Here is a 27,712-nt window from a genome sequence, read left to right on the forward strand (position 1 = left end):
CTTCCTCTTGTCTAACAGCAGTCTCTGTCCTACTTTTAAGGTTTCTGACATTTTGAATTGCTTTTTCCAAACCCATCATTGAATTTTCCTGCGAGCTTTTGTTTTTCTTCTCTTGCTTCTTTTTCAACTTTCTTTCATTCAGTGATAGTGATTTTTCAGCTCCATTATAAAGTCATGGGGCCTCATTATGTATGTGATCAGTCTTTGAGGTCTATGGGGTGTGGCTGCAAGGATGCGGGGAACTTGAATCCTACATACATTACTAGGGGACAGAAATTCTGGAAAAAAAAGGCAGCAGTTTTTTAAAAAACTAAACATGGCTAAGACATAGCTTAGAGGTAGAGCCCTAGCCTAATATGTCCAAACTCTGAGTTCAAATCCTAGCAGTACAACAATAAATACATGCACAATGAATAAAATAACTAAATTAAGGAGTAGGGGAAGTGGGAGGAGGAAGAGAAAAGTAAAAAGGGAAAAGAAAAAATATGAGAGAAGGAAAAACATGAGAACAACATCTTTGTAAATAGGGAAGGGTGAAGCAGGTGAAGGGAGGGCAAGGGAATGGGGAAAAAATAAGAACCAAGATACATCATGTAAAGTACAAGATCCCAATGATGAATGTAACTGTGCTGTTTGCTTTAAATGCACCAATAAGCTCAATGGGGGAAAAACTTGTACACAAATATTCACAGAAACCTGATTTTTAATGACTAATGAAAAAAGCATGTAATCCGGAAGTAGCCACACAACCAAATGGCCAGTTGATTTTTGACAAAGCTGCACAAGCAAGACAGTGGAGGAAGAACATTCTTTTCAGCAAGTGCTTTTGGAGCAACTAGAAATCTTTAAAAATCTACTTGTTACTTATCTAAATGGATAAGCTAATTATAACACACCTATCTAGTTTGCCTATGTAAAAAATAGATGAGTAAGGCTCCACCTTGAAATAACCAAAGTGACTCTCAGTAAGTACAGGGTTAAATGGTGGTACATCCACATGACAATACTACACACTAGTGAAAAAGAATGGCATACTAATAAATACAATTTGGATGGAACTCAGGACCATTGTGCTAAGGAAAAAATATATGTGTGTGTGTGTGTGTGTGTGTGTGTGTGTGTGTGTGTATGTCACATACAATACAATTCCACTTCTACAACATATTTGACAGGACACAATTATAAAGTGGTCCACAGAGCTTAGGGATGGGGCGAAGGAAGAGCCATATGACTATGAATGTTTTGCACGAAGTGACCTCTAAGGTAGTGGAAGAGCTCTTCCTCTGGATTTTGGTTGCGGTTATACAATTCTGTTTCTCACAAAACTTGACATCTTAGTTTAATTACTTTCAAACTCAAGCTCTTTGTTTTTAAACTAAAAGATGAATCTGTTTTCCTCATAAAATGTATCACCATTCGTTATAACAGTCACCCAGGCCTGTCTGGCTCCATGTACAAGGACGTTCTACAATGTGACACAGCGTCCAGGATCCTTGATTGGCAACTCAAATCTCCTTCAGGTATGTATCCCTTGGCTACAGGAACACTGATCAGCTGATACAGGAAGCAAAATGCTGTGTTATTTGTTGAGGGGCAAAGCAAGCAGATGTTCAAGTGAGTTGCAGCTCTGGCATTTATTTCCTCAACGTAACTCAGTTTCTTACAGAAGTCTCAGCATTATAGCAGTGATTTAGAGCTGGGGATATAGTAGATCGTGGGGCAATAACCTCAGCAATAGATACTTCAGTTGGTCGAGAGCAGAGTAACCCAAGACATGTGACCCTAAGAGACAGCAGGACTGTACTGTTGCATCAAACAAATGCTAACTGAGCACATCCCTTGTGTGGTAGCATCGTATGAGGCACTGGGGGAAACCAAGTTGCATGAGGCAGTCTCAGCTTTTCTAGGATTCTCACAGAAACAGATGGGCCAGCCTGACTGCAAGTGCCAAGTTAGAGGAACTCTGGATGAAAGATGGAACTTTGAGAAAGAGGTGTTTGGCATCATCCTAACGTTCAGTCTTCTTCCTGTTACAGTCTTCAAGGCAATGCCCATGCATCCTCATTTTCACACTCTACCAAATTGAGAAATAGACATAGATGCCATATAAGAACAGGTTTGAAAGAAGTATCTTCTGAGTTTTGTCTCGCTAAAAATATACCAAGAGTTGCAGCTTAAAACTATAGCCAAAAGCAGTCTGAGCCCCGGAATGAACACAAGGAGAGAGGAGCAGACTCTATACCTGAAAAGTTCCAATGGCTTCAGATTTGACCAGAACCAAGATGCCTCAGGTGAGGATTCAATGTGTTAGCCCCGAAGCTGATGTGTACTTCCTCCATGGATCCTGTGTTTACTTTTATTTCCAACGGATTAGAGAAAGAGATGTGACTGGTACTTCAATGCTCCCTGAAGATACCTGACCTGTCTTTAAGGGTTAGTAAAATTGAGCCAGATATTGTCTTCAGGTAAAGCCCCATGGCATGGCAATATAAAACATCCAAGCTTACACAGAGAACTTCCTGTTGTTTGTAATTACCAGGGTTAGTGGAAGGGAATTCCAGTCTGCAAAGTGCACCAGGAAGATAGGTATGGGTGGGATGGAGAGATGTGGGTGTGAAGAATTTAGCACCTGTGGAGGTCTCCCAGGCCAGGGAGGGAAGGTGCTGGAGTTAGAGAAGTCAAATGGCTCTGGATGAGTAATTGATAAATGGAAGGAATAAGACATCCTGGGTGCCCAAGATGGTGCCATGGAGCAGAAACTCCCTGTATTTTGTCAATTTTGAAAAGGTTAACCTTGCTAGGTGCGTGCCCACGTAGATTCCTTGGCCACAGAACAAGAACCACATTTTGATCTAGCAAATTTTAAATTAAATAGATTTTTGCAGAGATAATAACTACAAACATTCTCTATGAAAATAACTTTCCACTTTATTTCCTGCATCTTGCCTGGCCAAAAGCAGATCTTACAAAAGATCTCCTCCTCAGTGGCATCTGCTGCTCTGCTGCCCCTCAGGATCATCAGCCCACTCCGAACTCATCTGCTGTCTCAGAGTCTCTGTATTTTGCACCTCCAAGCACTTTTCCTTTTCCACTCAAATGTGAACTCATACCATTTTCAAGGAGGAAGTTTGCCATGCATTTTTCTTCCTTCTGGCAGGACCTAAATTCAAGACCCAGCTCGGAGAAGCAGTATCATTTGGGAAAGTCTCCGAAATTCACTGAACTTTGGTTTCCTTATATATGAATTGGACTTAGGAATGTCTAAGGATATGTGGAAGTTTCAAAGAGAAAGCACAGAAGACAAAATTAGTCCATCGTTTTGGCACCAGGGAGTGTTTCTTTGAGGAAAGGAAGCAACAGCCTCTTTTTGGAGTGCTCAATTACCATGTAATGAGCCATCTCAAAATTCAGTAAAATAATTACCATGTTACTGTGCTCACAATGTTGAGGATCAGGAATTCGGACAGATATGATGGAGATGGTTCCCTGCTCCACGGTGATGGGGCCTCAGCTGCCATGAATGAAATGCCTGAAGAAGACTGCAATGGTTCAGTTGGGTCTGATATCTGAGTCCTCATTTCTCATTTCCAGCTGGGTTCCTTGGACTTATTCCCACACCATTTCCAGAGGGGCTATTCAGCTTGTTCTCTCACAGTTTGGGGACCATGGCCGAGGATATGGGTGCTGCCCAGACATCTGTCTTCCCATGCCACATCTCCACATGGTCGTCTCAACATTTACAGTCAGGCATTTTACACAGTGGTTCTCTTGCACCAGAGTGAACATTCCAAAAAGGCCCAAATGAAACTTTCTGGTTCTCTTTTGACCTGGCCTCAGAATCTGAGGTGCTTCTGCAGGTCTAGCGTGTCAGTAGGGCCAGCTTCAATTTAAGTCCTGGACATAGAAGACACCCCTCAATTACTGGAGCACAAAGAGGTTTCACTCACTGGTAATATTTTAGCACTCTCTCTGTAGCTTCAAAATGCTTTCCAATGTTTTGGGATCTCCCTGCTGGAATTTCTCTGGTTGTATCTCTTCTTTGTCCTCTGTTCTCCATTCTGGAGTTTACTACAAATCTTTGTGTGGTACACATAAATCTTTCCACCATTGACACATTAAAGGCAGGGTCATTATGCATCAACTGACCCTAAAAAAGAAAGTTGAAATGCTGACTCAGTAAATACATTTGGCTTTCAGGAAGCAAAGCCCTAGATAAAAGGGCACAAGCTGGGAGAGGTTGCAACAAGGAGGTTAAAACACCCATCCCATGCCCATGAAGCAAGTTAACAAAATAGCTAATGATATTAGTCTCATTTGCCTAATTTTCTGCTGTCTGTTCCTTATCTCTCATTCTTGAACATGAGTTTCCCATAGGAAAGCTGACCTTGTTTATAAAGAAATCTGATTTCAATTCTTGGTACCAAAAAAAAAAGAATAAACAGATCCTAAATTCTCTCCATAAGACTTTGGCTGGATTCTGTTCCTTATGTCCTTCTTCTGTTTTGTTTTTCATTTGTATCTGTCAATCATGTACTAGACAAACCACAATTGCTGGGTTCCAACTACACAATAAGATCAGTTGTAAGCACTGAGGTACACTAGTAAATGATAGACAGGTACCCTTCCTTCATGGACTATCAAATATAATGAAACAATAACAATCGTAATAAGGGAATGTTTGGAAAAGTGATGGAAAACCCCAAAATCTCGTCAATTTAATATGAGTGTTACAAAGTGAAAGTTTGAGGCAAGATTTGCAAAATGTAAGAAATCTGCATTCTCATTGTTTGCCAAGTGTTTTTAAGGTTTTTGCCCCATCTTAAAAATAAAAAGAAGGGAGAGAGGGAGGGAGGGAGAGAAAACCAAATGACAGCTAGACACATAGACCAGTGCGGTCTGGGTGTCTACTGCCCCAGAAGAGTTGTGCCATATTTAGAAAGACTCTCAGCATTTCTTTTAAAAGTACTACACTACAGTTTCTTATTTAAATTTAGTAAGACTTTATGAAACCTTCAATCTGTTTTAAATGTATTCTGTTGTAAAGTACAAGGTAAGGATCCAACTTTAGCTCAGATCCTTACCCAGTTGGCCAACAGCTTTACAAACAATAAAGCTTTTCATTTACTCCTCTTTCCAACAAATATTTGAGTCCTGCTGTGTGTAATGTATGGATCTAGATGTAGAAGTACAGCAGTAAAATGAAACAGGAAATTCTCTTTCCATTTGGCATTTAACTGACGTTTGATGCTAAATTTCTGCATCCATTCGAGTCTATTTCTAGAATTGTGACTTCATTACTGTAAACTATTGTGCTGTTTTATTGGATGACATTATGCCATTATAATTATTGGGGCTTTTAATTAATATGTTTCATCTTAATTATTGATCCTTGGTATTTTTTTCTTCATAATTTTACTTGTGTATTTATCGACATGATCTTTGGAGTCAGCAGAGTAAAGCCAAGGAACAATAACTAAATGGAATTATAGCTGAGTAGAAAATAACCCAATAGAAAATAACTCTGTAGAAATAACATTAAATATGTAATTTTCCCAAGGAAGAGTATATGCACTTCTGATGCCCAGTCTTCCTATTCAAGAGGGTACCCAATCTCTCCTAATCTTGAGTAATCTTTTGCACCCCAATAGAACTCTTTTTTTTTTTTTTTTTTGAGACAGGGTCTCACTAGGTAGTCGAGACTGACCTGGAACTGACTATGTAGCCCAGGCTGGTCGCAGTGATCCTCCTGCCTCAGCCTCCCGAGTGCTGGGATTATAGGCATGTGCCACCATGCCCGGCCAAATGTTGGGTGTCATCCAGTCACAGATTTATGTTTTTTGTTTGTTTCTTTTTTTGGTACTGGGGATCGAACTCGGGTCCTTGCACTTGCAAGGCAGGTACCAGAACCACTAAGATAATTCCCCAGCCCCCAATAGAACTCTTTTTATCTTTCTTCATATAAATCTTTCAAAATACGTTTTTGTTTCTTGTCATTTTATGTTTTATATTACTGTGGTTAGGAGCATCATTTCTGCTATTCAGCCAGCTCATTGGCCATTTTCTATGTATTCATTTTTCCATGTTAGTTTGTTCTTAATTAAAATTTCTCATTGTTTAAACTATGCTTTCAATTGATATTCTTTCCAGGTATCTTTCCTGATATGCTTTCCAGATATAATCATAATATTTATTAATAGACATAATTTTTTAAAATACCACTTGCAACGTATGTGCATCCTTACTGTTAACCATACAACTAAGTTCCCACATTGCGGTCAGTGAGTTTAATACACAACAAAGCAATTATGCCATCTATACTATGAACTCCACTTTACGTGCTTCCCATTTTCCTTAAGATTAAAAAAAATCTAACATAGCTCTTCTTGAATCATTCCTTATCTAAATTTCCAGCCTCGTTTCCCCAAAAGCTTGTTTGGTCTCTTTTTCTCCAGCCAGGGCCAGGCATCCCTCCAAATAAAGAAGTTTACCAATGATTTTACCTCTGTCTCAAATACTTTGATACCACACATTCATCCTTCTGACCTCAACTCAATTGACATTTCTGCAGGGATCAGTTCTTTGAGTCTGAATTCTAGTTCAAGTTTCTAATATTCACTCAAGTTTCTATTATCCACCATGCATCCTCCCATCAGAGCTGAAATTTGATGGTTGGCCATCGTGTTCATACTCAATATTCCCTGACAGAAGGGATGGTGTCTAAATGTTTTGTTGTTAATATTTCCCAGATCCCTATCATGATGCATCTGTGCCCAGTGCATGTTTGCCTGTCATTACCCTCCCAGAAACATTGTGAATATCTAAAAAGATGGATTCATGTTTTCTTTAGCTTTATATCTTTCACAATACCAAGTATAATCTGATATGAAGTGATCACTTGGATATAAAACTCTGCATTTTAATGAATTCATGAGATTAACTCTTGTACCCAGATGCTGCATATGAAAGTAAAATTTTGTAGGAGTAGGGAATGGAATAAAGATGGGCAAGAAAATACCCTGGGTAAGGGATCTGCACAATAGATTGGGGAATGCCAAGCAGGTGTGTGAAGCCAGCTGCTGTAACAGGTGTCTTTTGTCAGGGATTCGTTAGTCTTGTCTACACCACCGAGCTTCCATCCATGCCTCCCTCTGTCTTCAGTATTTGAAAAACACATATTTATATGATAAATACATATTACAGACCTGTGCTATTCAACACTGAATAAAGGAGACACAGCTCCTCAAGTAGGCATTGAAGAATAGCCAGAGAAACTCTGAACCATTTAAGAATCTTTGCCTCAAGTTATCACCACCCCGCTCCTTCTTCAATTCCCAATTTCTTCCCAAGTTCTTCAGACTCCATTTTGGGAGAGTACCCATTCCTGTAATGATCACCAGGTACCAATGGAGATTAGTCTAACCCCTTGGGGTTGTTGAAACAGGAAGCAAAGACTAAGGACATTGGAATTCCATGAGGGGTAGGAGAGCATGAAGTATCCCTCAGTTACAGTTTACCTGACATTTGCTGGGTGCCTACCATGTCCCTAGTACTGTTTTCTGGCACCCAGAGCCCCAGAGAAATTCATTCCTCATTGAGATCAAAGTTGCATGGGCAGAAAGAGCTATAAATGGAAAATACAGAAAGTCAAAGGGATGAAACATAGAAAAATAGGTGTGTGGGGTCCATGTGTATGAGTACACTTGCCTTTGGAGGGGATGGCATGCTTCTGAAAAATTGCTCAGGCCAAATGTATCTTAAAATACTGGAAGTCTTTCACCAGGCCCCTTCTTTCTTCTCTATATTGATTTTGTCATTTCTGGTGCTTGCAGATAATACAGGTATCAGTTATTATACAAGCTGTGATCTGAAGGTCCTCTCAAAGCATTGAAACTCAGTCCCCATGTGGTATTACTGAGGGGGAGCCTTTTGAGAAGGGGTCAAGTCATAAAAGGTCTGCCCTTGTGAAAAGATCAGGACTTTCTAAAAAGCTGGAGGAACTACCTTACACCTTTTTTGTTTCTCTGCTCTTTTGCTATGTAAAGGCACGAGCTTCTTCACCTCTCACTCTTTTTGTCCCTGAGATATCTATGAGGAAAAGGTCTCACTAGACTCGGGACTGCCCAGCACCTGGTCCCAGGACTTCATAGCCACCAGTGCTATGAGACATAGATTTCTGTTGTTGAAAAACTACCTAGTGTTTTGTTATAGCAGCACAAATGAAACCAGGACAATACATCTCCATGAATTACCAAAGAAAAAATAAAAGCTGTTTGTTTTCCAGTGTATGTGATATGATCAAAATATACAGTGAATGATTAAATTTTTAAAATGTAATACAGTAAAAGATACATTGCCCTTCATAATACTCCCCCTCTTTTGCTTCGAGCACACTTATTCCATTGTTCTAACCACCAAAGTCAAAGTGTGATCAAAAAGTATGGTGAACACAGCTGCTATGTCCCATCCAATACAAAGGCTGACTTGTAAAAACCATTACTGTGTTTCCCTATCCACCTTAATGACTGCAGCTGGCACAGTGTCACTTTTGGTTTTTCCCCAAAGTCAAAATGACCATGAGAGGTAAATGCTTTGAACTGATTCAGTAGGTCAAGACAGGCACAGCAGCAAAAGACTCATGAAAAAAGACTTCCAGAACTGCTTCAGAAAGTGCATGAACAATGGGATAAGTACATTGGAAGCCAAGGGAAGTATTTTGAGGAGGATTAATTGCAAAGTAGCTTTTACTATACTACATCGGTAAAACTGTAAACACCGTGGTTTTTATCACATTGCATATATATGCACAGTATACATGATAGAAGAGCATGCTGAAAAAGTGTGTCATAATAATGAAAGATAGAATTTGGCCAGTGCTTGCTTTGTTCCATGTGCTGACCGAAGCATTTCATACCCATAACAATACTATAAAGAGGTAATCACGACCTTCAGTTAATGGAGAGGAAATTAAAAATCAAAGATTCCAAACAAATTTCTCAGTACTACACACACAGTAAACAGAAGAGCTAGAATCCAGCCCAGTATTTAGTTGAGGTTGATGGATTTAAAAAAGTGATACCTGAGTTCTAATCAACTGACATATGGTAATATGGCATCAGACAGATGGCACTAATATCAGATCATTACCAACAAAAATTAGGAAGGACGATATGGCTAAGTTGTGAACCAATAAGCTTCCTAATGCTCCTCCAGATTGAAGCTGGCCTCCTTCCAAAATATGGATCCCTGTTTCCCAGTGCACCCTACCAAAGGGTCCATGTGTAGTCCCCAAAATGAGGAAGCCAAAGGCCAGAGACCCGCAAGTCCAATATGTAGTGCGCAAGGGGTGCATGGGGCCGGTAAAAGGAGGGACTAAAAAATAACGACCCACGCCACAATTTCTAGAGCTTTGCTCTCTTCATTCATTGAGGTTTTATTTTTTAAAATCGAACCCCAACCAGGATTAAGGCTAGGTCCTTCAGGGGAGGAACTCACCTCCAATACCAGGCACTATTCAAGTGGCCCTCAGTACTATAGAAGAGTACTTTATATCTTCCTCCAAGAAGTTCTGAAATAATTTGAACAATCAATACCTTCTCTGCACTCCAAACACTTCCCTATGCAAGCTGAAAATGCACTTCTAATTCTTGTTCTCACTGCAGGCTATGTTCAAACAAATTATCTGACATAACTCAAGGGGGTTTCTATGATAAGATTTAAGAACAGAATGACAGAAACATACTCTGATAAGTTAAAATCAATCATACAGAAATGTGCTAAAGTTGAATGAAAAACCAGTCCTATTTGATTGTTTCCAGAAAGAATTTAAACAGCAAAGATAAAATTCTTTTGTGAGATAAAACCTGAGGAATTTGTTGTCTAAAGGAATTGAAAGCCACGATCAAATTCCCTTGCTTTTGTTAGCTGAAAGTCTGTGGGTCATGGGAGAGTATTCTCCTTGAGAGTCAAGGTCCTCTTTCAAAACTTGGAGTTATTATTTTGAATTGGTGGCATTATATAGCCCAGATTTTCTTGCACCTACATGTGACCAAGTAATTAAGTGCTGACCAGTGGAATGGAGATAAAAGTGGTATGTTCTTTCTTATCTAATCTAGGTCCAGAGAATCCTCTGACTTCTCTTGCTTTTCCTGCTTAATACTGACTCCAAGGATGACCCTACAGGCCATGCATGCATGCCACTGAGGTCTTCATCCTCCTGAGTTCACATATGACTGAGTGGAGCAGACATGCCTCTTCACCACCAGAGAGGAGCCACATGTGAAAGATCCAGAGCTTACTTGCTACATTAACATAAGCAAGAATAAATGGAAAGAAGTTGAATAGTAAGTCCAGTGCTCTAACTGTTGTTTTATTATGCCCAGCCTATACATTCACTCAGGAACAGTGGAAGTAGATGTGGGATTTGGGAGCTTTCTGGAGTCCATGTGGGCTCTTAATTTAAGCATCTGTTTATTTAAGATCACAGCAAATAATTTTCTTCTAAGCTCTATTACCTCAACAGTGTAAAATGGTAAGAGAATGCATAAGACCACCACAGTCCTGGTCCTTCACCCATACAATTTGGTAAACAAGTACATACCTAATTCCCAAGGGAATTTTGCAAGCAAAATGCTGTTCCCAGAACCTTAGAATCAAAGCTGCCAAAGACAAAGCAGAGGAAAGTGGAGAGAAGAGGAAAGGGGAGAGCAGGGGAGTGCAGGAGAGGTGAGAACACGGCAGTCTTTCTCAAATTTATTCTGCCAAGTTTGGGGGGAAGTCCAGGGTTCACAACTATGCAGTCAAACACAGCTGGGAGTAACATTCCGGACTGAGTGACAGGAAACCATGTGATGGCACATTTTACCCTGGCAGGGAAAGGGGTCCACCTGTGCTCACTTTCCCATCTGCCAAACTGTAGCGGGTGAGACACTGTTGCTTAATTATCACAGTTTCAACTGGTACAATGGTGATATCCCCCATCCTCAGAATTTCCTTAGGCTCTCTTTCTTTCTTAACTGTCTGGCACCACTAGTTTGGAACGAATAAGTACTCCAACTTACTATGGCAAATTGCGGTCTCAAGAGTCCTGCCTCCACTCCAAAGCCTCCCCAAGGGATGTCAGCTCTGCTTCTTGATGGGGCGTGCTTAGATCTGAGACACCAACTACCCAGGGTGTTTTTTCCTCAGTTCCCATTGTCAGTGGATTTTTTGAAAGCACTGTTGCCTTTGCTGAGGCAAATCAATTCCAGAGATAGGGACATATGTCTCTGTCATGTGCCCCTGTAGTGCTGCCTCTCTTCAGACTTTCTAGTTCTTTTTTCTCCCCACATACAGGTGAGGACATTTCATTGCAAAATTTTTTTTTACAAATTTATTACTTACAGGAATAGATGTTTGTCTTGTTTTGTTTTGAGACAGAGTCTTTCTATATAGTCCAGGCTGGCTTGAACTGCTATGTATCTCCTGCCTCAGACTTTGGACTATAGGGTTTATATTTGTGCACTCTCACACCTGGCAAAGGGAGGTGTCTAATGAAATTAAAAAGTAGCAAGAAAAGAAAACTTGAAGTTTGGATGAAAATTGGCTTTTCTCTTTACTCTTATCAGTATATTTTTGTGGTACATAATTAATACATTTATTATGGGTAGTCAGCATGTGTGCATGATATATCTCAATTCTTTTCATGTCTCTTTCCCTTCAGCCCCCACTTCTTGGTCCCCTTACTACTACTTGTGAAAGATCTATCTCCCTGCTTCCTGTTGCCTACCTTTTATTTTGCTCTTTAATTTATTTATACCTTGGATTTCGCATGTAATATTTAAGCTTGTGTGCTTGATTTACTGCTCTTCACAGGATGGATTCAAGGTGCATCCATTTCCCTACAAATGACTCAGATTTATCCTGCTAGTAAGCAGAGCAGTGGATGAAGAAATGTAGTATTTATATGCATGGCTACTACTCCTTCTCTTCTCCAGCTCTTTTAATTGGAAGGATGGAATTAAAGCAAAATGGAGAAGGCTGAAGATTACTGCTGTCTTTTAGTGAGATATTCCAGAGGTCTGTATTCTACAGCATGAAAAAGCTAAGAACAAGCAAAAGGAAGACACTATGGTTATATGAGAAAGTCAAAATAGATATAACTTAAAGAGCAAAATAAAGATGATAGGAGAGAGGGAGACAGACTTTGTGAAGCTGGGATGAGATCTGGGAAAGGAAGTTTGGGGGGAGAAGAGGAGAGGATGAAGTAGAGGATCAAGGTCCAATACGAGTGTGTACCAATCTTCCTTCCACAAGGAATATACTCAATTATGTAGCACAAATATATACTAATTTTCAAAGCTGTGGAAGGTTGTGTGTGAACAGAGGCTGTTTCACCTTGTATCTGAGATAGCTGCATGCAGAATAAGCAACAAATATCGCTTGGTCTGAGACAGTGACATTCTCAGAGTTTGTAACTCAGAGTAAACTAGCCAGGTGTTACTGAAACATGAAATTAGGGAAGTACAGCAGTCAAACGGAAGTGGATGTCATTGCAAAGACCATGGCATTTGCACGGTCCAATAAAAAACCAATGGGTTATCTAAAAAATAAAGGAAGATTCTAGAATATACAGACGTCTGGAGTGTTTCACTCAAAAACGTCACTTCCTTTTGCTTTGACCTGGTCCTTTCAGGGGCACAGGAAGCAGTGGAGGAGGGCAGACATCGCCCCTCACTCACTGAGAAGCCTGCTGTGGGCTCCAGCACTGGCGGCACATGCACACTCCAGTGCATCGGCACAACTGCCGTTGGCGCTGAGCTTGGGCTCACCCCTCTGCAGCAGCAACCTGCAGCCAGCGCAGCCACCGGCTGCTCCCACGGCCACTCTTGACAGCGCTCCGGAAGAGCTCAGCCCTGCTGACATTCACGTTCATGGCTCGTAGAGGTGTCAGAGGAATTTGTTAGCTTATTATCAGTTTACAAATGACTTTGACGAATTTTCTCCTTTGATTTTTCCCCCCTTTTGAGGAAATGTTTGGGTTTCTATTGCCTAGTCTTGTTTATATGCCAATTAAGGCAGGAAGCAATTATCATCAATTATCATGTAAGACTAGCAACTGTCTTGTAATTACCGTGTTAATTGACATTAAGTTTAGATAGAAATTATTGTTGCCTCCTTCCAACTAAAAGCTAAAGAATGACATGTCAGGAGTGAAAAATAGAACCTTTCCTCCTAAGAAGGTCTGTCTAGAGAGAGCTTTCCTTAATGTTTGTATAGTCCTCATTGGTTAAATTATTCATTCAAAAGCAGATAATAATGACAGGGTAGGCAGCCTTCAACACAGCCTCCCCTAACGCATGTTGCCTGGATTTCCTACCTGATGTAGATCCTCTCATGCTGAATGTGTCTGATTCCTATAAGCAAAAGGACATAAACGAAATAGTGATGTGTTGACTTCCAATATTAGGACAGGAAAGATATTACAGCTTCTGACTTGCTCATTCTGTAAAAATCCAGCCACCATGTCAAGGGGAGACTCAAGAAACTCCATAGAAACAGGGGATGGTGCATGCCTGTCATCCACCACTGAGTAGTTAAGGCAAAAAGACTGAGTTTGAGCCCAGCTCATGCAAGTCAGTGAATTAGTGGAATTCTGTCTCAAAATGAAAACTACTGCTCAGTGCAAAAGCCCTAGCTTCAGTCCCCAGTAGAAAGAAAGAAAGAGAAAGAAAGGAAGAAAGGAAGAAAGGAAGAAAGAAAGAAAGAAAGAAAAGAAAAGAAAAGAAAAGAAAAGAAAAGAAAAGAAAAGAAAAGAAAAGAAAAGAAAAGAAAAGAAAAGAGGAAAGACAGAAGGGACAGGAAGGAAGGAAAGAAAGGAGGGAGGAAGGGAGGGAGGGAGAGAAGGAGGGAGGGAGAGAGGGAGGGAGGGAGGGAGCGAGGGAGAAAGGAAGCTTAGGGAAGGACCGCATTCAAGGACCTGAGGCCTCCTTCCAACAGCCAGTCCTGCACCAGTCTGCAGCCCTGCAAGGAGCACTGCAGAAATAGGCCCTCCAGCCCCGTGAAGGCTTCAGGGGATGGCGGCCCCAAAGCACAGGTGAATCAGATCCTCACAAGAGACCCTGGGCCAAACCAACCTCCTGAAGGCATTTCCGAACTGCTGACTCACAGAAATGTTACGATGTACCGCAGTTAATAATCACTGTTGCTTTAAGCCGCTATTTGTTAGGCACTCATAGATAACAAGAACGGTAATGCTAACTCCAATCCTCTAGGCGGAGAAAAGATACAATCAGAAGTAGATTTGCTGTTTAAGAAGGGACAGCCTTAGTTACAGACAAGCCACAGAGCAGATGACGTGTAGCTAAAACGGCACTGACCATGTCGATTCTGATGTACAGTCCCATTCTTCCAGTGGGAAGGGGTAAGCGGCCAGACATTCTGATGTCAGGATCTGGAAAAATACTTATTTTCTAACAGAAAAGGCAGAAGCAAAGTTCTTGGAAAAAAACAATTATGACAGGACTCTTTTATGACTCATATATATTTGTCTGGGCCATGTTTCCTACCTTTTCATGTGAAGACAGGGAAGGTGTCCCTGACTGTCAAACTGCTTTATTACAGGCCTGTCTTTGCCCATCTGAAATGTAAATCTCTGTGTTTGTGCAGATGTTAAAGTTTGTGAAACATGTTTCAGATAATTATATCAAGCAGTAAGACATAAATCTCCGAGAAGGTATAATTTGTAGAAATTATTCCTTCTCAATTTCTTCAGATATAATTGAACTTAATGTGAATATATTTTGTTCTGTTTTTCCTCCTTATACTGACACTGGCTGTTAACACAGACTATTAAAAATAAGTGAAAATAGAGCTCAATACATATTTTTTTAATAGACTGTGATAATTTTGTACTACCTGTCCACTAGTTCACAAAAGGATTTAATTTATACAACAATACCACTAATTGGTATGTGCAACATTATTCTACACATGGGTTTTATAGTGTATTTTATTATATGTTATCTCAGTCAGAGGATACCAGCAACAAAAATTAACCAAAGAGGTATTTAGATACTTCTTTTATCAAAAAGGAAACTGAACCCCAGGGTAACAGCAACCTAGGGAATGTAGATAGAGTGAGACCTGGCTGTCAAGTTTCATAAGAGCCAAAGCTGGAGCTGAACCTGGAGTTTTGTGATTTTAGGTGACAGTTACAAGGTGAGGTAGGTAGAAGTGCTCTGAAGTGATACTTTGCTCAGAGTTCACAGAATTTGCTAAACCTTCCAGAATTTATCTCCATACTTTGAAGTTTCCAAGGAAGCTATATGCACAGAATCCACCTAGAAAAGCAAAGTGCACTTTTATTAGTGTAATATTGTTCCCTGCCTTGGACGCAAAGTACTAGTAAACCGATCTAGATCATGTGACCTAATTTCCCTAAAGCCAAAACAAATTATTTCTTACCGCTGCATTGCAAAGCAAACATGAAAATGCTACCCTGGAGAGAAGACACAAAGCTTTGAAGAGAGTGCAAAGGAACCTTGTACTAAAGGCCTTGGTCACTGGCTCCTGACCCTCTCAGCAAGAGTTGCAAGAGTCTAGAACTGGACACCATACAGGAGAAGAGCAAGCTTCCTAAGAGGCAGTAAGACAGATGGATTCATTGTCTAGGACGGGGCTCTCCTTGCTGTCAGCATTTGATCTACAGTAAAGGAGCTGATGGAGGAAAGAGCACCTGCTTACACTTGATCTTTATTTGCTTTCAAAGCTTTAATATGAAAATGTTATCCAAACAGTCCCACAGATACAACCTAGTGGTACCAGATTCCCACCCCTTGTTTCAGGGAGGACACAGGAAAGAGCTACATACTCTCTGAGGCCAACATCTATGTGCTTTCCATCATGTTGCCCTTTTCTGAGGAGCAGGAATTCTACCACTAGTTTTATTTTCCTGGCTGTGTTCTGACTACCTGCGGAGCAATGTCCCTGGTGCTGGCTACCCACTGATTCCAGGATGCCTGTGTGCCGCCTGCTCCTGGCCATGCTCCAGCCACGTGGTCTGCTCACTTCCATCACGTATCGCTCTGGTGGGAACTTACAAAATTCCAGGGACTGTACAGGCCATCGACCGACAACAGCCTCCCATCGCCTGGTCCTCCATCAGCATCCATAGAGAGCTTGGCTTCTGTTTCCTTCTGCCCATCCTGACATGGGTCCAGCCCCATCACTCCCAGATGATAGCAGTTGATTCTCCGCATGCTCTACTACCTCTCAATAGTCTATTTCCAAGCAGGAGTAGAGTAAGTCACAGTGCCAGTTCTCTGCTTGAGTCCTAATATCCACAATGATGTCTAAACTCCTTACCATGCCCTGGAACCAAGCCTCACCTGCAGCCTCATGTCCTCCATGTCAGCATCTGCATGGCTAGTACTAGTGTCCACCTCATTACTGTGTTAGGTCAGAAGCTTTCGGATGTTTTTGGTTGACCTTTTGCAAATGTGTTTACCAGTGAGTGACGATGCAATGTCTCTTTGTCAGTAGAAGTGGGCTAAGTTCTCAGTGGTCCCCCAAACCCTCTAATGCCTTCTATTAGAGAAGTTTATAAGCATTCACCCCCAATATACATGTTTTTATGAACAAAACCCTTATATTTAAATAACATACATTGTATAGACATGCATCTCCTAATCAATAAATGGGTAATAAGAAACATGAAAAGAGACAGAAGTAAGGATGTCAGTGTCAATCCATACTTTACATATCAGACAGTGCTTATTTTTTCTTTCAGATAAACTGCATAGGTCAATTCTGGTAAAAGTACACAGAACAAGAATGTGCTTTGTGTACTTCTCCACAAAGCCCTTACAAAAATACCAATTATCACCATACACGGTGTGGGATGCCCATAGTCTTAGCAGCTTGGGAGACTGAGACAGGCAGATCACAACTTCAAGACCAGGCTTGGAAACTTAGCAAGACCCTGTCTCAAAATAAAAAAGAAAATGAGGCTGGGGATGTAGCTCAGAGTGAAGGCCCTGGATTCAATCCCATTTGCCACCAAAACATTACAAATTATCAGTGAAGAAACACAAATATATAAACCCACCTAGATAAAGGGAATGAGAAAGAAAATAGGACATAATTTTCAAAGAGCGATTTTTGTTTCTTTGTTTTTTTGTTTGTTTTCAGTTTTTGTTTTTTTGGTACCAGGGATCGAACTTGGATCCCTGCACTTGCAAAGCAGGCACCGGAAGCACTAAGCTAAATCCCAGGCATCAAACAGCAATTTTAAAGATAGATAGAAAATTTGTGGTTCACTGGGCATGGTGGCACACGCCTGTAATTTCAGCACTTGGGAGGCTGAGGCAGGAGGATCGCTATGAGTTCGAGACCAGCCTGGGCTACATAATGAGTTCCAGATCAGTCTCAATTACATAGTGAAAGACTGTCTCAAAAAAAAAAATGTGGTTCACAAATAAATCAGCAGATTATAGAAAAAAGCATATCTAAATCTCTGCAGCAGGGACCCAATAAGAATCAGATGTTTTTGAGCTGCAGAAGCCTAAGAAGGCTCAGAAGTCAGAAAGGCCAGATAGCTCTGAAGGCAGGGTATGAGATGGGGCTGAAAAGAGTAGGAGTGGCTGAAATCAAAGGCAATGCAGGCAGTCACCTACATCTGTACGTCTACCCTTCAACCATACCACCTGCCTCCTTGGTTCTACCATATGTGTACCCAGCAGAGGACGATCATTCATAACTGAGAAGGCATACAGATTAATAAGAACTGTGATAGAGAGACATAAAGGATGTGGTGAGAATGGATATCTCACACAAGACGGTATCTAAGTGGCCAATAAACATCCTTCGTGGATAATCAAGAAAATGCAGATCTAGACCAGGAGTCAATATACGATATTTGCTCCATGGGAAAAATTAAGAAAACAAGTGCTCCTGAGAAACAGAATATGGCAAAATTCTTATAAAAAGCAGGTGGGAGCACAACTTACCAAACAATTTGGCATTGTCAAATGCCAAATTGTGTTAGAATTATATTACACTGTGCTAATGACTATCACAATGGACCCCTCAGTCTCAATGCCTTGACACAACACTAGTCTCATGGAAAAGTCTCTAGTCCTCCATGTCAGTGTTCTATTAAATGGCTCTTGTCTAAGTGGTGACTCAAGGACCCAGGTTCTGTCAACCAGTGACTCTGCCATCTCAGATAAGCAAATTCCTGGTTGAAAGACATCTGGAGTGGTGCATGGCTAGGTGCTCTGTGGGTCCAATCACCTCCACTCACTGCTACAGTAAAGATGCACTCACCTGCCTGCAAAAGAGGCTGGGAAAGAGAGACTCCTTTTACATCCAAAGGAAATGAGATTTGTGGGCACCTAGAAGGCCTGTGGAATGTCTTATAAATTTAATTATACTTATACCATGTAAACTGAAAATTCCTTTTCTGGATATCCTAGAGTGGCTGCTCAGAGAGCCCAGGGGAATTTGTGCATATAACTCACCAGAAGATTCATATACAAGGGGTCATCAAAACACACTTAAACTTACAGCATTGCAGTAAAAGACACATTGCCATCGATCCCTCTCAAAATTCTCCCCCTCCATGCAAGCACAGTTATCTCATCCTTCTTGTCACTTTTTGAGGAAGTTCTGAAAGTTATGTGATGAATGCTGCTACTGAGCTCCATCCCATGGAAAGATAAGTTTATTACAACATTGTGATATGCTTTTACCCACCTTGGCCCCTGGATCTGGTACCATGTGACTCCTGGCTCTTCCTCCAATTCAAAATTACTATGGCAAGTAAACATTTTTAATTCATTTGGGAAGGGAGAGTATTTTGAGGGGGATTAAGAGCAATGTGTATTTTACTGCAATAAATGTTTTTTTATTTAAATATGCACCATACTTTTCAATTATGCGTTGCAAGTATGTTCTTGGAAATATTATTCCTAATAGCCAACCCTGGAAAAAAACCCAAATAGCTACTACCAACAACCACAAATAACGCAAATATTTCCCCATGAAGACCTAGAAACAATCCAAATATCCCCCAACAGAAACATGGAAACAATCCAAATATCCATCAACTGGTGAAGAAATAAATAATACCTTATCCATCATATGGGATGTTCACAACAGTAAATGAATGGACTGTACTCACAGATAATAAAAAGGTACATTTCATAAGCAGATGTCCCATGGAAGAAATGCAAATTACTACAGTTCATTGAAGTACATTTTCTTTTACAAATCTCAACTAAATAACTATAAAAAGTTGTTTAGGGGACATGCTCAATCTCTTCAAAAATTATTATTAAGTAGGTAGCAGAATGATAGGAAAGGAGAGGAATGTGTTATAATGAATATTGCTATTCAGTGTGCATCCATGACATACATGTGTCTATATATTTACAATTCATTATGTACAGATGATATTCAGGCACTGTTCTAAGAAAGGCAAAGGCACAAAATCTGCTCTTTCCTATCAAAGCACTTTAGTCCCTAATTCTCTTACCAATAAATCTCACTGTCCTCATCTTTCTCATGGGTATTGCTGTCAGATTTTGATCACATATATCTTGCACTCTTTCTTTTCTCAGCTTCATTTTGCGATGTAAGGATTTCTTCTGTAAGAACATTTACTCCTCCTATAATTCAGTGTTAATAAGTGTTTTACTATCCTTGCATCTTTTTGCCACTGCCCTTGCACAGAATTAAAGGGAAAAGCAAAATATGAGAAGTCTCTGGGGTGCAATTTTTAAACAAATTCTTAGGCACTGATAAGTCACAACACATACCAAGAGGAAAGCAGTTATACAGAATGTCATATGGGGTCTTTCAAGGTGGTCTCCAGCTCCTTAAGCATGAGGACTCTCACTTTTATCTTCATATTTCATGTCTGGAGAATAGAGTTTCTGAACTTTAAATTTTTCAAAATATTTTCAAAAACTATTTTTATGTTAAGATGAAGTAATCTTACACAGGACCCAACATCTAGTGGAATACACTAAAACACATCCACTGAGACATTCTCTTTTCTCTTGGGATCCATGGGATTATTAGCATGATGTTTTTATCCAGCAATGCCCTGAGCAACTCCTGTCAATCTGCTGTGATGGGTGATAAACATGCACCTCGAGGCTCTTCTGCCCTGGGTTCTAATCTCAGCCCTATGTTCGCCAAGTGTGTGCTTTAGGTAAGGTACTACCATTCTCAGACCTTAGATTCCTCACTCGTAAAATAAGGAAATAAAGCCTGCTGCAAGGAAAGATGAGATAATCTAATTAGGAAGTTCCTGCCCTACAGATGGTAGTCAATATTTGTCAATTCCTTTTCATTTGTACCTTTTTGCTCTGGTTTAAGCTTATCCTGCAGCAAAGAATGTTCTCTCCCTTTTCCAGACGACAGCCACTCATTATCAAGCATCATCATCGTGTCTCCCTTTCCAGGCTATTCCAAACGGACCAACATGGTCAGTGCTGTGGCAGAGTTTATGATCCTCCTGAGATAACTCTGCAGAGGGTCGATGTGATCCTCATCGCAAGTGAAGTGGGTCTGACAGGCTGCATCTCCAACCCTATAAGAAGAAACAGGGCCAGAGAGGCGAAGTAGTTTGCCTAATGTCATCCGGTTGATTCAAGTTGAAACTGAACTAGAAGCTAACCTCTACCCCATCACCATTTCTTCTCTCTACCTGTTCCTTCCTCGTTCTACACAACCCATGGTAGACCCTACGTGCTTTTAAATTAGTCAGTTGTCAAGCCTCGAAATGAGATGCTGTTTTCACACAGTCTTGCTATAATTAAGTCATCAGCACAACTCATGAAAACAAAACTGTGTCTTTTTAATTAGTGTCTTGAATGTGAATTAATGGTTCATTATTCTTTCTCATCTCAAGCTGAGATCAGTACTAATGTCTAAAGAAATAATAAATAGCCAGACAGGGAAATTCAGAATACCACACATAGAGTCACTCTGTCTCCTTGGAGTCCTAGTGCACAGGAATGACCTTGGAGGCCTGGTCCCCCAACTCAACAGCCTATGGACAATGGGAAGCCAAAGAAAGCACCTAACATTTGGGATTGAGTCACCTCACAGCAAAGATGCGCCATGCAAAGAACAAGGAGACCTTCTGAAAATACTCACTTGGGCCCCACGAGATTTCTTGGATTTATACCAGCCATCGATCCTATATGTCTTACCTAAGTCCAGTATATTGACTCTTGATAAGAGAAGTCAGAGGCATCTTTTATGCATCACGGAAAATGCTTGTTAAGTATCTACTGTGTTTCAGCTCCTATACACAGTGCTAGGGATCCTAGATCACTAACATGAAGTCTCTAGCTTCCACTATGAGATGCAGAAGTGCATGAAAACTGGCCACATTACACAGGGCCAAGTCCATCCAGCAAGACTGATTGTCTGTTTTCGTAATGTTCAGAAAGATCTGGCAGAACAGCTGATGCTTCAAAACTAAGGTGTAGAAAACTGAGCAAGTAGCCATGTGCCTTCCTCTACTCAATGCTATATAGCACTATTTTCTCTACATTCTTCTACATTTTTCTCTACAATCTTCTACATTTTTCTCTACATTCTTCTACATTTTTTCATGATCTTAACTTGAAAGAACCTGCTATACAACCCAATAAAAGTGCTGATTTTAATTTCAGCAGTATTTACTGAGTCTCCTCACTATGAGAAATGGTGGAAGTTACTAAGGGTACAGCCACTGTGGTTGTTGTACAGCATGGGTGACCACTGTTCTCCATACAATGAGGCCAAATTGTAATGATGATCATGTTGTGTAATTAGTTGAGAGGCAATCTAATCCCAGTGGTTAAGATTAATTTGGGAGGTGCCTTTCCCTTCTAGAGCCTCACCTGTGGAATAAAGAGTTTATACACAGGACGAAGCTTTCCATGCTGCACGTCTACAATTCCACAGCCTTTAACAAATATGTTTCTGCCTTGAAGCCCAGTCCCTGAGTGATTCCACCTGCAAGGACAGCTGAATGGTAGGGTGTCTGATGATTGAGAGAAAGTAAAATCCATTGTCTCAGAACATTTAAGGAGAATTGAAAAACTCCATCACAAAGTAGCAAGCCCTTTTGCTTGAAATCATAAAAAAGAGGTGGAGAGAAAGAATTGTGGGGGCCTAGGACCCAGGCTGTAAACAAGGGCACTTTAGCAAAATGAAATGCTCACCAGGAGCGGGGATCCATAAGTTTTCTATGATGCCTGATTGATTCCTCAGAATGAGTTCCATTTCTCATTTGTAAATGTAGCTGATGAGTTCTTTGGTTGTTCTCTACCCTGCACCATTCAGTATGTTCTGTCTGCAGCTGAATTTCTTCTACTCCCATCAAGCAATCAACCTCCATCTACTTTCCTGCAATGCTAGGAGCTTTCAAACGTTTGGTTTGTTGAAACAGTTACATTACAGGAAGCAAGACACCTGAAAAAAACGAGGTTAAAAAAAAAGTAACAAAGGTCGATGGTGGTGACCGAGTGAAATACAGCGGCAGGGCTCAGGATAGAATGCTGGATTTCCCTATGATTTGAGTTCAGACTCCTTCCTCTTACAACTTGTCTCAATCTTTTCCAGCTATGGCACACAGAAGAAATGCTAATATTTGCCCAACATATTGGAAGTAGTCATTGAGACTTCTTGAAGTTGGATGATATAGGCCCAGAAATTCTGCTTCCCAGGTAACCTACACTAAGGACTAAAGGAAAAGCTTAGAACATCAGTCAGGGGATTTATGTCAGCTGTCGTAACAAATAACAAAAATCTCAGCAGGTTAATTCAAGCTTGGTTCATTTCTCAGTAGACCATTTTCTAACTAGGCAATTGATGTGCATCAGATATCGCTGTGTGGCTCTGCCATTCTCCAGATTCCCCATAGGAACCCTCCAGGGATGACTCTTTGCTAATAAGCAAAAAGAGAGAGACAGAGAGTGAAGAGAGTAGCAGGACATCTAAGTGAGGCATTCAGCACTTCCTCCTGTGTTCCAGATCCCAGCTATGTGGCCCAGGAGCAAACAACAGGATGGATCAGCACCTGGCCAATGTCTGCCACAGGTAAGGCTCTGCTTGTCCTCAAACTTAGACTGATTAGCACCTGGTCCTTTCCAGCTATACAGATGTGCAGGTCCCAGCTTAGGACTCTATAGTTTATAAGATTCCCCAGGTGGTTTTGTTTTAAGAAACATTCAGCCTGACAACTCACACCTTCAATTACCATCAAAATTGAGCACATCAGAACAGAAAATAACTTCAGTCAGTAAAAGTTTTGTATGACTAAGATCCACATTCAAAAATGATATGGATTGATTATGCAAAGAAATGTACCTCTCATGCAGGAAATTAACATTTATTAACCACCCCCTTTGTGTTAAATATACAGCAGGACAGAGAACACACATTGCCTTATATAACACATACAAAGGGTCGCAATCTCTGTTAAAGAATAATGAGAAAACTAAATTTAATGTGTAAAGAAACACACTGAAGACCAGCAAGAGAGTAAGGCAAAGTCCCAGAACCAAGGTGTTTGCAGTCTGTACTCTCACCACTCCACCATGCAATAATTTAGCTGCCTTTAAACCTTGTACTTTAGAAAATGGAGCAGGCTAGCCAGGACTGTAGTCATACCACTCTGTGAGGCTGAGGTAGGAAAAATGTAAGTCTGAACCCAGCTTAGGCAACTTCATGACTTACAGAAACCTGTTTGAAAAAATAACAATTTAAATAGGGCTGAGTATGTAGCTAGATGAAAAAGCTATGGGTTCAATCCCCAGTACTGTATTTTTTTTAAAGATGGAATAACAGATAAAAATTTGAAAAGCTTCCAAGAATTACATAATTTAAAAAAGAAAAGGAATATTTGATAGAGATTTAAAACAAATTTTAAATTATTAGTAAAAATGCAGAAGATGAACCTAGACCCATATCACTCACTACCATGTACTAAAAACTAAATTCAAGATGGATCAAAGATCTAAATATTAAAACAGAAATATTCACACCAGAGAAACTAAATAAAATGTAATAGTACACAAGATCCTAATGAGATAACTGACATTGTAAAATGGAAAGAAAAAGGCTAAAAAGTGTAGGAAAAGTGGGAAGGGTAGGGGAAAGGTAATAAGGGGAAAGAAAAAAATGTGAGAAAATGAAAAGATGGAAATAAAGTGTTTGTAAATGGGGAGAGGAAGGGGGGTGAAGGGAGGGCAGGGACAAGGGGAAAAAATGAGAACCAAGACCTGTCATGTAAAGGTACAACATCCCAATAATGAATGTAAATGTACTGTATACCTAAAATGTACCAATAAACTCAATAAAAAAAACAGAAATATTTAACTGTTGAAGATAAAATAGGTAAAACTCTGTATCGGCATAAGCAAGGATTCTAAATAAAAGCCCAGTTGCATAAGAAATAACATCAAGAATCAACAAATGGGACAATAACAAATTTAAAGTTTCTGCACAGCAAAGAAATCACCAAAGAGTGAAGAGACAATCTACAGAATGGGAAAAGAATTTTGCCAACTACTCCTCAAACAGAAGGCTAATATCTACAATATATAAAGAAGTCAAAAAATTACACTCTCCCAAAATAAAGATCCCATTAAAAAATAGACAACCAAAATGAATTGACACTTCTCAAAAGAAGAAATACAAATGGCCAATACATATGTGAAAAAATATTTAACACCCACCAGCGACATCTTCAGCCCCAGAGGGCCTTCTAGGCCACGCCCTCTCCTGCAGGCTGCATTCCTACATCTTCAGTGCCAGAGGGTCTTCTTGGCCCGGCCCTCCCCTGCTGGCGCCGCTGCCGCCATCTTCAGCACCAGAAAGGTAGCCGCGCAGGCACCTCTGAAACCCCTTGCAAACCATCCCCCTCGTGCTTTTAGACCTCCGGATTGTACCAGTCTTTGGACCTCCTCTGTAGAGGCAGAGGTGGTCATAAAGAGTATTTTCTGGCACTTTCAACTTTGAACATCTTTAAAGAAGTGGTAGGGGAAAGTTATAGTAGAACTGAGTGGAGTTCAACTCTTTAGGAGGTCGGGGAACTCAGTCTGGGCCTTGCAGCCCGAGCTCAGTCTGCTTTGTGGGGTTCTGGCACCAGCTTGTTGAGATCAGGGGACTTGGCTTTGCAAATGGCAGCACATATTGTATATTATGACAGCAGTGATATAATCTGAAAGAGGCCCTTCAAACTCATTTTTGTTTCTTTCTTTTTTTATCCTACTCTGCAAATTCTTTTTTTTCTTTTTGTTTTCTTTCTCTAACTCAGCCTCTTACTCCACTATAGGATCCCTCATCTCCCTTTTTGTTTCTGCTCTTGTCCTAATTTAGTTTTCTTCTTTCATTATTTTTTTCTCTTTTCTTTATGTTCTTTTCTTATGTTATTCTACCTCACTCAAGGGTTATTATATTTCTATTTTGTTTGTTCTTTTTGGAATTTAGCAATTTCCTGACAATTGTCTGGTCATTCTACATCTTTTAGCTTCATATTAAACCTTCTCTAATTCTTATACTTATCTACTCCTCTTGTCTTAACTTTGTTTTAAGCCCCCACTGTAAATGGTAAATATCCTATTGAAAAGTTTATTTACTGTAAGCACATTTTAGATTGCTTCTTGATTTTAATTAAATTCACATGGTTTGAAGGTGATAGATTGATGACTACCATAAGTGGTCAGTTTGCAAATTGTGCTTCATTATATTGTGGTGCTGATTGTATTAATTAGGATAAAGGATTATGATTGATTCAAAGAGATGTTTTATTCAGTATGGTAAAAATGAGAATGTCTATGAGTCATTAGAGACCCATGGGCTGCAGCCCAATTATATCAGGAAGATTTAAGTAATAACCTAAAGGTTAAACTAAGGACAACCTAACAACAATAGTAAAAATGAGAAAATGCTTAAGCAAAATACAGGGACAGACTACCAGTTCACCAATGGCAAACAGTGGGGCAGATGAGGATGAAAAGTCTGGTAGTGAATCATCAGGACATCCTGAAATCAAGGCACAGGAAGTAAAAAAACTGATCAGTCAGGCTCTAGAGAAATATAAAACAGAAGTAATTGGCCAGATAATCATAGAGATGACGAGCAAAATGAAAGTTATAATTAGTGACTCTAGAACAAAAACTGAGAGGAAGATAGATGAGCTCAGGACCATGATAGAAGCCATGAATGCCCAGCATAAGAAAGAATTGGAAACAATAAATGCCCAATACAAGAAAGAAATGGAATCCATAGGACAGATTCAAACAGATATCCAGGAGATTAAAAACTCCATTGAGAGTGTTCACAAAAGAATAAAAGAGTCTGAAGATAGAATCTCAGATATAGAAGATAAAATTTCAGTCAGTGACCATGAGAAGAGGGGTCTCTTTAAAACAGTAGGGGATCATGAAAAATTGATACAACAACTGTTAGATGATACTAAGAATAACATAAGATTGATAGGAATTCAAGAAGTAGTAGGAGAAAATGTAAATGACTTAAAAAGCTGTTCACAGAATTAATTATAGAAAACTTTCCAAACAGAGAAGAATTTGATATACATATAAGTGAGGCATATAGGACTCCAACTAGCCATGATCAAAAAAAATATACACCTAGGCATATAATAATCAAGATCCCAGAAACCCAACAGAAGAACAACATACTACAAGCAGTAAGAGACAAGAAACAAATTACATGCAAGGGAAAGCCTATCAAAATCACAGCAGACTTTTCAATACAAACCCTTAGGATAAGGAGAGCCTGGAATGAGATATTTCAAGTACTAAAAGAAAACAACCTCCAACCTAGACTGATGTATCCTGCAAAACTTTCTTTCAAAATGGATGGGGAAATAAGATATTTCCATGATAAAGAACATCTGAGAAACTTCATGAATACCAAACCATCACTACAAGGAATTCTAAACAATATACTAGAAAAAGACAATGAAGGTAACAACACAATGAGGCCCAACAGAGCAAATCAAATAGGCAAGCTAAGAAACTAAAAGGAGAAGGCCAAAAAAAAAAACACATGATAATAATAAGTTAGTACATATCAGTTATAACCATCAATATTAACAGCATCAGTTCACCAACCAAGAGAAATAGACCAGCAGAATGGATTAAGAAGCAAGATCCAATAATATGTTGTATACAAGACATGTCTAGTGTAAAAAGAAGCCCATAGACTGAAAGTGAAAGGACAGAAAACTTCTTCATGTAACAGGAGCCCCCCCGCAAAAAAAAGCAGGGGTAGCAATCTTATTCACAGACAAAGTAAGTTTCAAACTTAAATTGATTGAAAGAGACAAAGAAGTTCACTACATCCCTGTGAAGGGAACAATTCAAGAGGAAGAGATAACAAATAATTTATTTTTAATTTATTGAGTATGTCAGAAAGTATATATGCTTTTTTTTCCTCTTTTCTTCTTTTTTCCCTTTTTCTTTTTCTTCCTCTGATGCTGGGGATTAAACTTGGCACATTGTTCTGGCTAGGCAGGTGCAGCACTATTGAGCTAACTCTCAGGCTTTACATTTCATATTTTTAAAATTTATCAATACATTAATCCTTGTCTCTATATGTTGGTCTACCAAATTGATGAGTTATTTTGGTTCTCATTTTCTTTGCTTTTTTATTTGAGAATTTATGAAATCTGTATATATGAGTAGTATGAAAAGTATTAAGG

The sequence above is a fragment of the Fukomys damarensis genome, unplaced genomic scaffold (genome assembly GCF_012274545.1).
Source record: "Fukomys damarensis isolate Sample0158 unplaced genomic scaffold, DMR_v1.0_HiC HiC_scaffold_5, whole genome shotgun sequence".
In the NCBI taxonomy this organism is placed as follows: domain Eukaryota; kingdom Metazoa; phylum Chordata; class Mammalia; order Rodentia; family Bathyergidae; genus Fukomys; species Fukomys damarensis.